Source organism: Schistocerca nitens, chromosome 9 (assembly GCF_023898315.1).
Source record: "Schistocerca nitens isolate TAMUIC-IGC-003100 chromosome 9, iqSchNite1.1, whole genome shotgun sequence".
Taxonomy (NCBI): domain Eukaryota; kingdom Metazoa; phylum Arthropoda; class Insecta; order Orthoptera; family Acrididae; genus Schistocerca; species Schistocerca nitens.
The window spans coordinates 377,249,851-377,263,746 of NC_064622.1; positions in this window are offsets into that span (position 1 = coordinate 377,249,851).

Genomic DNA, 13,896 nt, shown 5'->3' on the forward strand with positions numbered 1-13,896 from the left:
GGACTTTGAGCGAGGGCGTATAGTGGGCATGCGGGAGGCCGGGTGGACGTACCGCCGAATTGCTCAACACGTGGGGCGTGAGGTTTCCACAGTACATCGATGTTGTCGCCAGTGGTCGGCGGAAGGTGCACGTGCCCGTCGACCTGGGACCGGACCGCAGCGACGCACGGATGCACGCCAAGACCGTAGGATCCTACGCAGTGCCGTAGGGGACCGCACCGCCACTTCCCAGCAAATTAGGGACACTGTTGCTCCTGGGGTATCGGCGAGGACCATTCGCAACCGTCTCCATGAAGCTGGGCTACGGTCCCGCACACCGTTAGGCCGTCTTCCGCTCACGCCCCAACATTGTGCAGCCCGCCTCCAGTGATGTCGCGACAGGCGTGAATGGAGGGACGAATGGAGACGTGTCATCTTCAGCGATGAGAGTCGCTTCTGCCTTGGTGCCAATGATGGTCGTATGCATGTTTGGTGCCGTGCAGGTGAGCGCCACAATCAGGACTGCATACGACCGAGGCACACAGGGCCAACACCCGGCATCATGGTGTGGGGAGCGATCTCCTACACTGGCCGTACACCACTGGTGATCGTCGAGGGGACACTGAATAGTGCACGGTACATCCAAACCGTCATCGAACCCATCGTTCTACCATTCCTAGACCGGCAAGGGAACTTGCTGTTCCAACAGGACAATGCACGTCCGCATGTATCCTGTGCCACCCAACGTGCTCTAGAAGGTGTAAGTCAACTACCCTGGCCAGCAAGATCTCCGGATCTGTCCCCCATTGAGCATGTTTGGGACTGGATGAAGCGTCGTCTCACGCGGTCTGCACGTCCAGCACGAACGCTGGTCCAACTGAGGCGCCAGGTGGAAATGGCATGGCAAGCCGTTCCACAGGACTACATCCAGAATCTCTACGATCGTCTCCATGGGAGAATAGCAGCCTGCATTGCTGCGAAAGGTGGATATACACTGTACTAGTGCCGACATTGTGCATGCTCTGTTGCCTGTGTCTATGTGCCTGTGGTTCTGTCAGTGTGATCATGTGATGTCTCTGACCCCAGGAATGTGTCAATAAAGTTTCCCCTTCCTGGGACAATGAATTCACGGTGTTCTTATTTCAATTTCCAGGAGTGTATATGTTTATACACCAGTAAAGGTGCTTTAACTTTACTTGCAGTACCGAATTGCTCTACCTCACCTGCTCCTATTCGTTTCCTTCATTCGGCCTATTTTACAGATCTCAGGAGCAAAGCCACGCTTCGCCTTCCAGGTGGGATACAAAACAAACCTCACAAATTCCGGCAGTAATAGACATTTAGAATCAAATGCAGCAAGGAATGAGACAACTTAAATAAATAACTTAACTGTGAGACACAAAAAACAATACTGTAATACTGATACAGCAAGTAAGTAAATCCACCTGTTGGAAGAAACCATGGAATAGGCAGGATTATAAATTCCTTTTCACCATGTTCCACTACGGAGATTAAAATGCTCGTTAATTCCTAAGCACAAGATACTGTAGAATCAACAGTGTTAATTATTTTTAGTCCTTCTAGAAAATAAAAGAGTAAATCGGTCTATATAAGGAAACAAACAAAAACTAAGGACAGAAAATGGAAGTCATTTATGAAAGGACATTTTCAATAGCGAATCTCTCTCAGTGAAACCAAACAGTCCCACACTAAAACACTGTCATAAAAGAATGCACTTCCGCAGCAGCATGTTTAATCGTCAACAAAAGCGGAAGAATTGAAGAAGTGAAGCAAAGGGAAAAGAAGATACTACAGAAAATACTTTGCCCGAGAAAAGTTGGGTGTACGTGGTTGAAAAGAAGTAAAGAAGAAATCTACATCCAAACTGAAAAAAATTATCTAATGCTCTCAGTAAAATGAGAATTTTATTTATAGGTGACATAAAGACTGCCTAAGAAATATGTTCCCATTTCGACAAATATTTAGAAACGAGAATCTGTTGGTTCTGGGAAGTGGAAAAGGACTAAGACGAAATTAACTTACAAGGCAGAAATTGTAGACAGGTCATCTTTTAAAAAAAAAACTTTATGAAATTGGGGGTCTTAAGGGAGCGCTCAGAAAGCACGCCACTACATGCAAAGATGAAAAGCGGATAGCACACAGTGAAAGAATGAAGAAATACTGGAAGCACTGAAAGTAATGGAAGAAGAATTGTTTTTGGTGAGAAGCGCATTCGAAAAAGGCTATGCCTCAATGGTCTTAATTAGCGTTAAAATTTAGGAGACGTTGCAATTTATGAAGAACGTAAAAATTCTATTCAAGAAAAACAAAAGTATCTTTGCAGTCAACGTGATAGAAGCAATGGGCCCTAAACTAGGTAGTGCAAACGTGATACGTGGATGAAGGGAAAGAAATTAGAAAATTTGTCCTTCAGAGCATGAATTTATGACTGAGACGTGTCATGGTACTCTTCCGCATCCTTGCTCTTGGGAGACAAACATGACACGTCAGAAACATTCTGCAGTCATCGGAGAACAGAAACTAACGCCACTAACCCTCATTACATTATAGGTGCTCCGTAGCCCAACTTCTTCCCGGACCAAGATATTGGGGATTTTACACTGCTGTTCGTAATCGAGACTTCAAATCGAAATAAGTTTTGTGAAGAATATCACGTATTGTGAGGGACGACGCAGACCTCACACTTGCGTTCAAATAAAGCAATGCCAGTGCTGTAAGGTTGTCCTTAGGGCGCCTATAGCCATAACTTGTTGGATATGGTTATCAGATTTTATTGACTGAAGGTAACCAGCATGAGCCAGACCTTCAGTAGATGGTGTCTCGCAATAGCACCTGGATCCTCAAACGACTTAGCCACGGTTTACGTCAGTTTAGATGACGAATGCCCGCGCTAACAACAGCAGTTCATGTCATAGCACGGAAATGTTCACACGAACTAAGCTTGAAACGACGTTTCGAAGTGTCTTCAAATACTAGAAAGTGTACAGAAGTCACATTGTCCCATTCGTGTTTGGAGACGCAATCTCTACTAAATTCAACTGACAAAACGGAATTACTGTTAGCTCAATTACATCTGTGGTGGAAAACTGGGTAGTTAGTTTAATTCATCTTTCCATAAGGGAGAAAGATTTCACCCCAAAAACATGTAGATTAATTCATTTCGTTACATTAGGTTATAGACTGGGGAGTAAATAGGTTAATCTTTGTATATATGTACGTGAACTGGAACTTTGTAAATACCACAAGACTGACATGATAAAATAGTTTCATATGTACCAGGAGCAAAATTGTTTTCTTATACGATAAATTAATTAAGTATCCCTGCCCAGAAAATTATTCCACGCCAGAAGGAGTACATATTCGTTCTGTATCAGAAATAGCATGGATGGTTCAAATGGCTCTGAGCACTATGTGAATTAACATCTATGGTCATCAGTCCCCTAGAACTTAGAACTACTTAAACCTAACCAACCTAAGGACATCACACAACACCCAGTCATGACGAGGCAGAGAAAATCCCTGACCCCGCCGGGAATCGAACCCGAGAACCCGGGCGTGGGAAGCAAGAACGCTACCGCACGACCACGAGCTGCGGACAAATAGCATTGAAGTAGAATCATTAGAGTCCTCTAATTAACCTTAAGATTGCATAACTGTCATGTGACCTTTAATTCATGACATCATGAATGATGCCATCATTCATATCACTTGGAAGCCAACCCTTCCTGAACTCCAGCTTACCATAGTGTTTTATCAAATATCCACCGTGGCAGAAGAATCCCAATCGTGTTAACTAGAAATTTAAAAGCATCTGTACTATTCACCCTTCCCACTCCACATCTCCAACCAACGGTAGCACATTATTAGAAGCCCAAGATGATGTAAACAGACCATTTGTGTACTTTATACCACGCACACCGGCTCTGTCTTCAGTTCATCAGAGCGTAGAGCAAAGATTGTGTGAAGGTACATTACTTACTTACAGACTGACGCTCAAGTGACCAAACTCATGGGATACAACCCAATATCGTGTCGGAACTCCTTTTGCTTAGCGTAGTGCAGCAGCTCGACGTGGCAGGGACTCAACAAGCTATTGGAAGTCCCCGGCCGAAATAATCAGTAATGCTGTCGCTATAGTTGTCCATAACCGCGAAAGTGTTTCTGATGCAGGATTTTGTGCACAAACTGATCTCTTGATGATATCCCATAAATGCTCTACGGGATTAAAGTCAGCTGATCTCGATGACCACACCATTCGCTCGAATTGTCCAAGATGTTCTGATGCGGCTCGTTGTCATCCTTAAAAATAACATCGTTGTTTGGTAACATGATGTCGATGACTGGCTGCAAGTAATATCCAAGTAGAAAACATAACCATTTCCAATCAATGGTAGGCTCATTTGAACCAGGACACCCAGGCCATTCCACGTAAACATAGCTCACGCCATTATGGAGCCACCACCAGTTTGCGCAGCACCTTGTGGGACAACTTGTGTCCATGGCTTCGAGAGGTCTGCTCCACACTCGAAGCTACCATTAGGGCTTACAACTGGAATTGGGAGTCATCTGACCAGGCCACGGTTTTCCAGTCGTCTATGGTCCAACCGTTACAGACACGAATCATTAATGTCAAATTTTGACGTACTGTGCGAATCGATAAGTTCGTCATACGTTTGACATTGATTTCTGAAGTTTGTTCATACAGTGGTGCTGGTTTGTTAGGACTGACAACTTTACGCAAACGCCACTGATCTCGGTCGTTAGGTGAAGGCTGTCGGCCACTGCCTTATCCATGGTGAAAGCTGTTGCTTGAAAGCTGGTATCCTCTGCACGCTCTTGGCACTGTGGAATACTGAATTCCATAACGGAATATCCTGTGCCTTTAGCTTCAACTACCATTCCAAGTTCTAAGTCTGCCAATTTCCTTCGTGGGGTCATAATTATGTTGGGAATATTATCACGTGAACCACTTGAGTACAAAAGATTGCACAAACAATGCACTGAAATACCTTGGGAAGCAATACTACCACGATCTTTGTGTGTGTGTGTGTGTGTGTGTGTGTGTGTGTGTGTGTGTGTGTGTGTGTGTATCGCCTTCCCATGATTTTTGTTGCCTCATTGTTTTGTGTGCTTCATACCGTCTCGCGTAGTCATACCAGGCAACCACAATGTCAAGTCATAGTACTTACATATAAACGATTTTTGTGCTATATAACCACCGTCATCTATTCGTTGCAACCAGTCACATGGTGCAGTATTATAAGTTAGAGCTGATGGAAGTAGATCAGCTGTGTGCTTTGTACGCAATATCGCTTCTCTGTTTTTCGAACCAATCATACTGTAGTGTACTAATGGTGTCAGGTTGTATTATTTTTGTAAAATCCTATTGCGTGCATTTTAATCCCAGTCGACTCCTCTTTCCAGCACAGTATTAAAAATCCAAGTTGATGGAAATAAGCCAACTGTATGTTTGATACACCACACCCTTCTTCTAGTAAATGTTAGACGGTAAAAGTTAAATGCAAAAAAGTAAATGCTAAATAGTAACTACTAATCGATAAATGCTGTATGGTAAACACTAAACCTTAAATGGTAAATGCTAAATGGTAAACGGTAGATGATAAGCTCTGCTCTGAACACTACATGGAATATGGTAAATATTGAACGCTAAATGCCGTTGCAATATGCAAAAATAGTTACACGTATCTACAAATATTTGTGACGTATAAAAATGGGTGTCAAGATAAATTACTTCTGTCAGACTCAAAGATAATTGTGTGTGTCGACATACTTCTAGCATAATATTAAGAACTGATTCGAAGTTCAAAGATATGTATCATTTATGTGCACAGGTAACTTGGTATTTCTTACACTAAGTATACTGTACACACCTGCGTTGTCTAGTGATCATAGATATGAAATGGAGTATGCCGTGCTCTCAACAACCTAGTTTTAGCCACCTAACTACTCAATACCGGCTACGTATTAGCGTTTACATTAAGCAGTCTACATTCAGATTATTGTGTAGTGTTAAGTGTTTAGCGTTTACCATTTAGCATTTACCGTTTAGGGTGTACCGTTTAGTATTTAGCATTTAACGTTTACCATTTGACTTTTAGATTTTACCGTTTAACTTTCACCATTTAGTGTTTACTGTTACGCGCTTAGTCTTAACCGTTTGGCTTTTACCATTAAGCGTTTAGCATGTACCATTTACCATTCACCGTCGAGCATTTAGCATTTACCATTAGATGTTTAACATTTAGCTTTTAGGGTTTGGCATTTACCATTTACTGTTCAACCTTTAAGTTTCTGACAGGTACATTTCTAACGTGCTCAACAAAATCGAGTGGGTGGCACCAAGGATGTTGTCGAATTTTTCTCCTGTAACGTAACTAAATTTTCCCCGTTATGGAAGATTTTGTAAGGTATTTTATTTGTTCATCTTATGAGGGCTGGATGCAGGTTTTCCTTTAGCTCATGATTTGTAAAACCTATGAAATTTTAATCTTTCAGATATTTGTCTCTTTTGAAGAAGAAATCTCACAGGATAAACATAGAATTCTGCATGAAATCATCGCAAAAATAACGAAATCAAACGAATTAATGAAATAGAGTTTAAGACGAAACAAAATCCACAATTTTAACACGAGTGAGCACGGCGCGAGTAGGAGAACTTCCGATGTTTGCAGATGACGCAATTGCCGCCTCTACATATCCAATGTGAGTTTTCTTTTCCGAAAATTTTGGCTTTAACGTCCTGTTCAATCATTTTCCGTTGACTGTCTGTCTGAATACCATGATTTTAAATGCACTGCTGAATGTTTGCGGTCCCGTTCGGCTCCATTCCGAGACGTCCAGTATAAATAAACTCACGTTGGACGGAACACTGCTATGACGAGATGTAAATCACTCTAAGAGCTGGTATCAAAAAGCAGCGAAGGACGTGAGGTTTCCAGTACCATAAATAGAATTCAGGACATGGGCATAGCGTTAACAGTCCGATACAAAATAAAGAAGTGATTGCAGTGAGTCTCCGGCATGTTAGATCTCTTTGTGGGTGGCCGGTGTAGTTCAGCGTGTATTTACACTGCACCCGCTCTATTGATACATCACTGTGCACTGCTGGTGTGATTCTGCTTGGTGCGAGAGTTTACCTAACAGCTGAGCACATCGCTAGCTCAGTGCATTACTGGCAGCGGTGTAAAACGAAAACCATGCTCTCTGCAGCGTCTGACGTCAGTCGCAGCTGCTAGTTGGCTACAAAGTTGTGGTTGTTGGCAAGGAGAGAGAAGAGTATACATGGAATACACGTTTGAACACAGAACATCCACATTACAGGTACTTTTACTAGTTACATTTACAGCTCCGAAGTGCCTTTCCGGAATTCTAGGAATGTCACAACAAACGTTCCGTGTTTTAACTGTAACTGAACTAGAAATAAACGAAATTAATTTTTGGCAATATTATAATGCGCTTTTTATGAAAGAGTACTTATGAGTCCTTGTGAGGTAAATTTTCGTTAGTCTTTATCTACACATACTTCGTATTAAATGAAGATTTTCATTCCGATATTTTACTGAATAGAAATGTGAAGTTAGATAAAACAATGGGGCTACGAAGACTGTCCAGAAAGTAAGTTCCGTTCGCTCAGTAAATGGAAACCAAGCGAAAAATCATGATAGTGTTATTTACGACAGCTGGCTACTACTTCCAGCTATTTCTGCACATAGTCACCGCTCAGACTTCCTCATTTGTCGTACCGTTGCACCAACTTTCCAATACTGTCATCATAGAAGGCAGCCACCAGTGTTTTCTGCCAATTCTCTGCAGTCGTCTTCAGCTTCTTATCTATGCCAAAATGCCGTCATAATAATCAATACTTCATGTGAGCTGACGTGAACATCACAGGGAATCACGTCCGGGCTGCGTGGTGTGTGATGAAACACTTACCATAGAAAACGCAGCAGGAGAATCTTCATTCGAGCAAAATCAATCAGGCTGAAGGATGTACGAACGTACTGTCCTTTGACCCTCTGAGAGACTCCCGCTTGGAGGACACGGCAACGAGAATCACTACGTACAGAAGCAGTTTAATGAAAACTAATAAGGCTCAATGTCCGGATTGAATCACAATTGCTTTTTACACTACAGTATTGGCTCATAAATTAGGCTGCATTTAACACAAGCGACATCAAAACCCGTAGGTGTCTCCTATATAACGAATGGTAAATGCACATACCCGCAAAATTACGGACCAATATCTTTAACATCGGTCGGCTGAAAAATTCTTGAACGTATTATCAGTTCAAAAATATAATAAACCTCCTTGATAGGGAAGAGTTTCTGTACACAAATTACCACAGATTTAGGAAGCATCACTAGTACGAATCTCAGCTTGCTCTTCTGTCACTAGATACTATGAGAGCCATGGGTAAAGGGCCATAGGCAGATTGCATATTTCCGGGATCGTTTGACAAGGTCCCTCCTGCAGACTGTTAACGGAGTTACGATCATATGGAATAGGTTCGCTGACATGTGAGTGCCTTGAAGACGTTGTAAGTAGTATACCCCAAAACGTTGTGCTCCACGGCAAGTGTGCATCACAGGCAATGATATCGTCAGGATCGCCCCAGGGAAGTGAGATAAGACAGCTGCTATTCTCCATATGCATAAATAAACTGACGGTCAGAGTGAGCGTCAATCCGAGGCTGTTTGCTGATGATGTTACGATGTACAGGAAGATGTCGTCGTTGAGTGACTGTAGGAGGCTACAAGATGACTTAGATAAAATTTGTAGTTGGTTCCGTCAGTGGCAGGGTTGGCAGGCAGTTACAAAGAAGGAAAATTTAAATTAATGCAGATTAGCAGGGAAAACTGTAGTATCACAAACATACAGCGGTGCCACACCAAAGTCGCACCGCTGACGGATACCACGGGTGAGCTCCCTGTAATCTGCAAAAACCGTGGGAGGTACTCCAGAAGACCACGTCTTCCTCTCACTGTAGCAGCGCCCTCATGCTGGGGTCAGTATAAGAGGAAGAGCTCACCCCAATTTGTGACCTCATCTGAAGGAGTCAGCATCGTAGTCTAGGACCAACGAGTCCTTAAAGTTTCAGATGAACTTCTGCTATTGTAAATGTTAACTACTTAGTGCATCAAGTAATGCAAGAAAGATACCAGTTATACAAGAATCCTGTGCCAAAGAAGTGTGTGGAAGTTAAGTAAGTCTTGTATTCATTTACGTAATAAAGTGACCAGATACCACATGTGTTCTAGCTCGATGAGCCTTCTCCCAAAGCAATCAAAGAATTCACAGTGTAGCCAGACGAAAATAGCTTCATCTGAATACAACGAAAACAATCCCGTAATGTTCGAATACAGCATTGTTAGTGTGGTGTTTGACACAATAATGTCTCTTAAGCATCTAGGTGTAAAGTTGTAGAGCGAAATGAAATGGAGCAAGCGTCTAAAGATTGCAGTAGGGAGGTGGAATTGTGGAATTCGCTTAAATTGGAGGATTTTTAGGAAGGTGTGCTTTATCTGCAGTGAAGAGCGCGTATAGAACACTAGTGCAACCCGTTCGTGATTATTGCTTGCATGTTTGGGAGCCACACTGTGTCGGATTAACGAAGGTTATCGAAGCATTTCAGAGGCGGGTGTTAGGTTTGTTGCCGACAGGTCCCATCAACATGCGAGTATTAGGAAAATGAATGAGAGGAGTGTGTGGTGTTATGAAACTTCCTGGCATATTAAAACAATGTGCCGGTTCTAGGCGCTTCAGTCTGGAACCGCGTGACCGCTGCGGTCGCAGGTTCGAATCCTGCCTCAGGCATGGATGTGTGTGATGTCCTTAGGTTAGTTAGGTTTAAGTAGTTCTAAGTTCTAGGGGACTGATGACCACAGATGTTACGTCCCATAGTGCTCAGAGCCATTTTGAAAACTATGTGCCAGACCTAGACTCGAGGCATCACTTGCCAGTGGAGGGTATTTGCCCATGGGAGACAGAGGTCTCGAGTTCGAGTGTCGGTCTGACGCATAGATTTAATCTGCCAGGAAGTTACATTACAGAAAAGATTTGTGAAGATATTTGGGAATCCGTGGATGTTTGACGACGTTCATTTAGCAGACTATTAAGAAAATTTAGGGAATCGGCATTTGAAGCTGACAGCGCAACAGTTATACTGCCGGGAACGTACATTTCTATAAGGTAAACGAAGATACGATAAGAGAAATGAGAGCTCGTAAAGAGGAATATAGGCAAAAGTCTCTCTCGCTCTGTTAACGAATAGAACAGAAAAGGAAAAGATAAGTAGTGGTAAAAGGCTCTCTCCATCATGCACCACACGCTTACTTGTGGGATATGTATGTAGATGGAAGATATCAAACACCATGCTGATTACATTTTGAAACAAAGGTATTGGTATGCCAATGTCAAAACACATGATTGTTCTTTGGTGAAGTTGTCCGTACGAAACAAAGTGTAATCTGCTGACAATTGATTGGTTGGTTGATTTTGGGGAGGGGACCAAACAGCGATGTCATCGTTCCCATCGGATTAGGCAAGGATGGGGAATAAAAAAAGTCGGACATGCCCTTTCTAAGGAACGATCCTGGCATTTGCCTGAAGTGATTGGGGAAATCGCAGAAAACATAAATTAGCGGGTTCGAACAGTGGTATCCCGAATGCAAGTCCATAATGCTATTTAGTGATTTAATTTTACTCGTGAATTTTTGCACTGCAGTCTTAAAAACAAAACGATTTTTGCGAAGAAGGAAAATTTAAGATGTTGGCACTACTTGGAGCGTTCGATGTGACTTTGGTCATATTATAATCGATATTTTGTATCTTCGTGCAACGAAAACTCTCTTCTTAGACTCTGAATAGGTGATCATTCCTAAGTCTCTTGTGGTAAGGTGCACAATTATGCATGCGAATGGCTAGTATAACTGTTTTCGAGCCCAGTGATTTATTTTCTAAGCACATTTGTGTGCCGTTCTAAGCATTCGAGGAGATGGACTACGGTTCAAACCCGCGTCCGATCATCCACATTGAAGTTTTCCGCTATTTCCATGAACTGTTTTAAGTAAACACCAGGATGGTTCCTTCGAAGAGTCACGGCCGATTTCCCTGCCAATACGTGCCTACTCCGAGCGTGTAATCCATCTCTAATGATCTCGCTGTCGACGTGTCCTTCAACACTAATCTACACCGCCTCCTTCTTGTGTTACTGCGTTTGTTTCGTCATCGTCGGATCACTGCGGCTATGTGTGACGAGCATAAAGGTTCACATATATAGCTACCAAGAGGCAAAACTACTGTCAACATGAATATATATGTATAACTGATCCATAAAAATTTCGATTTCCTCCCAGAGTTCCGGTCCCTCAGATTTGCGGCGTCGTAGGCATCTGGCTAGTTCGCCTATACGCTTGAGCCGATCGTTGACACCCGTGGCGAGAACTGGTATCCTGGAGAAGAGAAAGAAGCAGGCAGACAAAAGGCAGGCGCGAAATACGGAAGCGGTCACGTCGCGCTTCCGGAGGGTTTTGCGTGGGTGGCTGTAGCCCGGCACAATTCAGGCGCGAGACGGCGCGGCGTGGCGCGGCTCGAGACTTGCCGACTGCATCCGACCGCGACCGGCTTTTGCCGAGCGAGGCGCGCGCCCGGCGCACGCGGCTCTGGCCCTCACTCGCCGCTCGCTCTCCACGCAGCCGCGACCGCCGGAGTCTTCCCGTGTTGGTCGCCGCGGTCCGCGTGGGTTCGCTCGCAGCGCGCTTCTAATCGTCTGCACTTTGAATCCGTCGCTTCCTCGCCAACCCCTTGCCTCTGCTCACAGATACTTTTTCCACGCATTTCCATTCCCAGACTCACCCATCGGCACGCTGCCACTTCCCTACGCTTGCGGGGAATCCTACACCTGCACTTTGTACTCACCACCTGACGTATTCTACTTCGCGGTATTTTTGGTGGTCATTTTCTCTTACTTAATACTATTTATCAGTACCTTACTGGTTCTGTCTTCGGCACTCTCATTCCTGTAGTCATCAGGCACTCTACGTTTCTGCCATAGATCTTGAAAACGTTATTCCTTATTTAATAGGTTTCCCATAGATTTTTTATATCTTTGAGTGCTTGTATGTGTCAGAAATGTAAGTAAAGTGGTATATTCGTAGTTTCAATAGCACAGTAGCATAGACAGAGCACTGTTGGTGTTGATAGGTTAGGTCAGACAATTTATTAGAGGTGTAGCGTCTTAGTTGTAGATAGCAAAAGTCGGACACTAATAGCTATAACTAATATAAAATCGATTAAAAATTTAAGATAGGAGAACCTAATTGTTCGTTTATTGTAAGGGGTAGTCAAAGTAGTTACTGGTACTTACGGCCAATAGTATAGCGTACTCATTTAGAAGATAAGCACTAAGTAGCTGCAGTAACTTACAGTCTGCAGATAGGACGTGATAAACAGTTAGCTTATTGGCGTGTGCTGAAATTATCCTAACCCAGTGTTCCTGGCCCTTTCCACTACCATTGGAACAGTAGCTTCGTGACTCCACGAGCAACACACACATTGAGCCTACAGTGAGTGTGGTCTGAACCATGGTGCACGTGCAAGCCGACAGCTCCGGACCCATGCCGAACCCGCAGCAGACTCTACCGCCTCCAGAGCAGCCGCAGCCGCCTCCAGTCGTCCCTCCAGCATGGGGCTCTGGCGTCACCGTTGTGCAGGGACCGCATCTCGTAAGTCATTTTTTCAGGCTCGTCTGCCACTTACGGTGACTTACGTTTATGAAGACAATGTAACAGTTGGGAAAGTGTTTTTGGGCGTCTGCCTCGGGTACTTCTGTCGATGTTAGTTTCATGCTTTTTCTGACGTTTCACCAGCACCAGTGTCTGGCAGCGTCAAAACTTCACCCTCCATTGCTGGCGGAGGGCGAAGATTCGACACTACCAGCCACTCGTGCTGGTGAAACTTCAGGACAAGCATCAAATAAATGTCAGCCGCAGCAACAGGCAATTTGACAACAAGTGGTAACGAAAGCCTTAACATTTTTGCAATATAACAGATATTATGTTCATAGTATGAATGAATGAGGGGGACACAAACCGTACTATTTAGCAGCATGGTCAAAGAGAAACTTTTTTTGAGTACAAACTCATTTTATTGCCTCTTCCTCGCTACTAGCACATTCTAATAACAGAATTTATCTTTGGAGACCTCTTCATTTTCATTTCCACCTCAATAAATGAGTTTAATAAGGTAGTCATTATGCGCCTCAGTTATTTGGTAGCCATTCACTTATAAACACCAGTAAATAAAACTGTGGCATTGTGTTGCTGCTATGAACTTTACGGTGAAGTATGTTACTGGCGCTCATATCTTATAAATGTAACGACCGAGCGAGGTTGCGCAGTGGTAGCACACTGGATTCGCATTCGGGAGGACGACGGTTCAATCCCGCGTCCGGCCATCATGATTTAGGTATTCCGTGATTTCCCTAAATCGCTCCAGGCAAATGCTGGGATGGTTCCTTTGAAAGGGCACGGCTGACTTCCTTCCCCATCCTTCCCTAATCCTATGAGACCGATGAACTCGCTGTTGGTCTCTTCCCCCAAACAATCCAAATCCAATCTTATTAATGTAACGATAGCTGTCGAGTCTTTGCACTTTCGTAACCGACAACAGTCATACCACAGACGTCATTATTTTAAAATATTTGTGGAATAACACTAGCGATCCATAAAATGGGTTTCAGTTTTCAATTTACTTTACAAATTCCGCTATCGCGTTTTATGTACTATAATGGAAATCTCTGAAGCTAAATCGTTCTCAGACGCCAAAAATGAAACTATGGTTCTTCAGTGATCAAATACTCATAGTGTAGAAGTCGA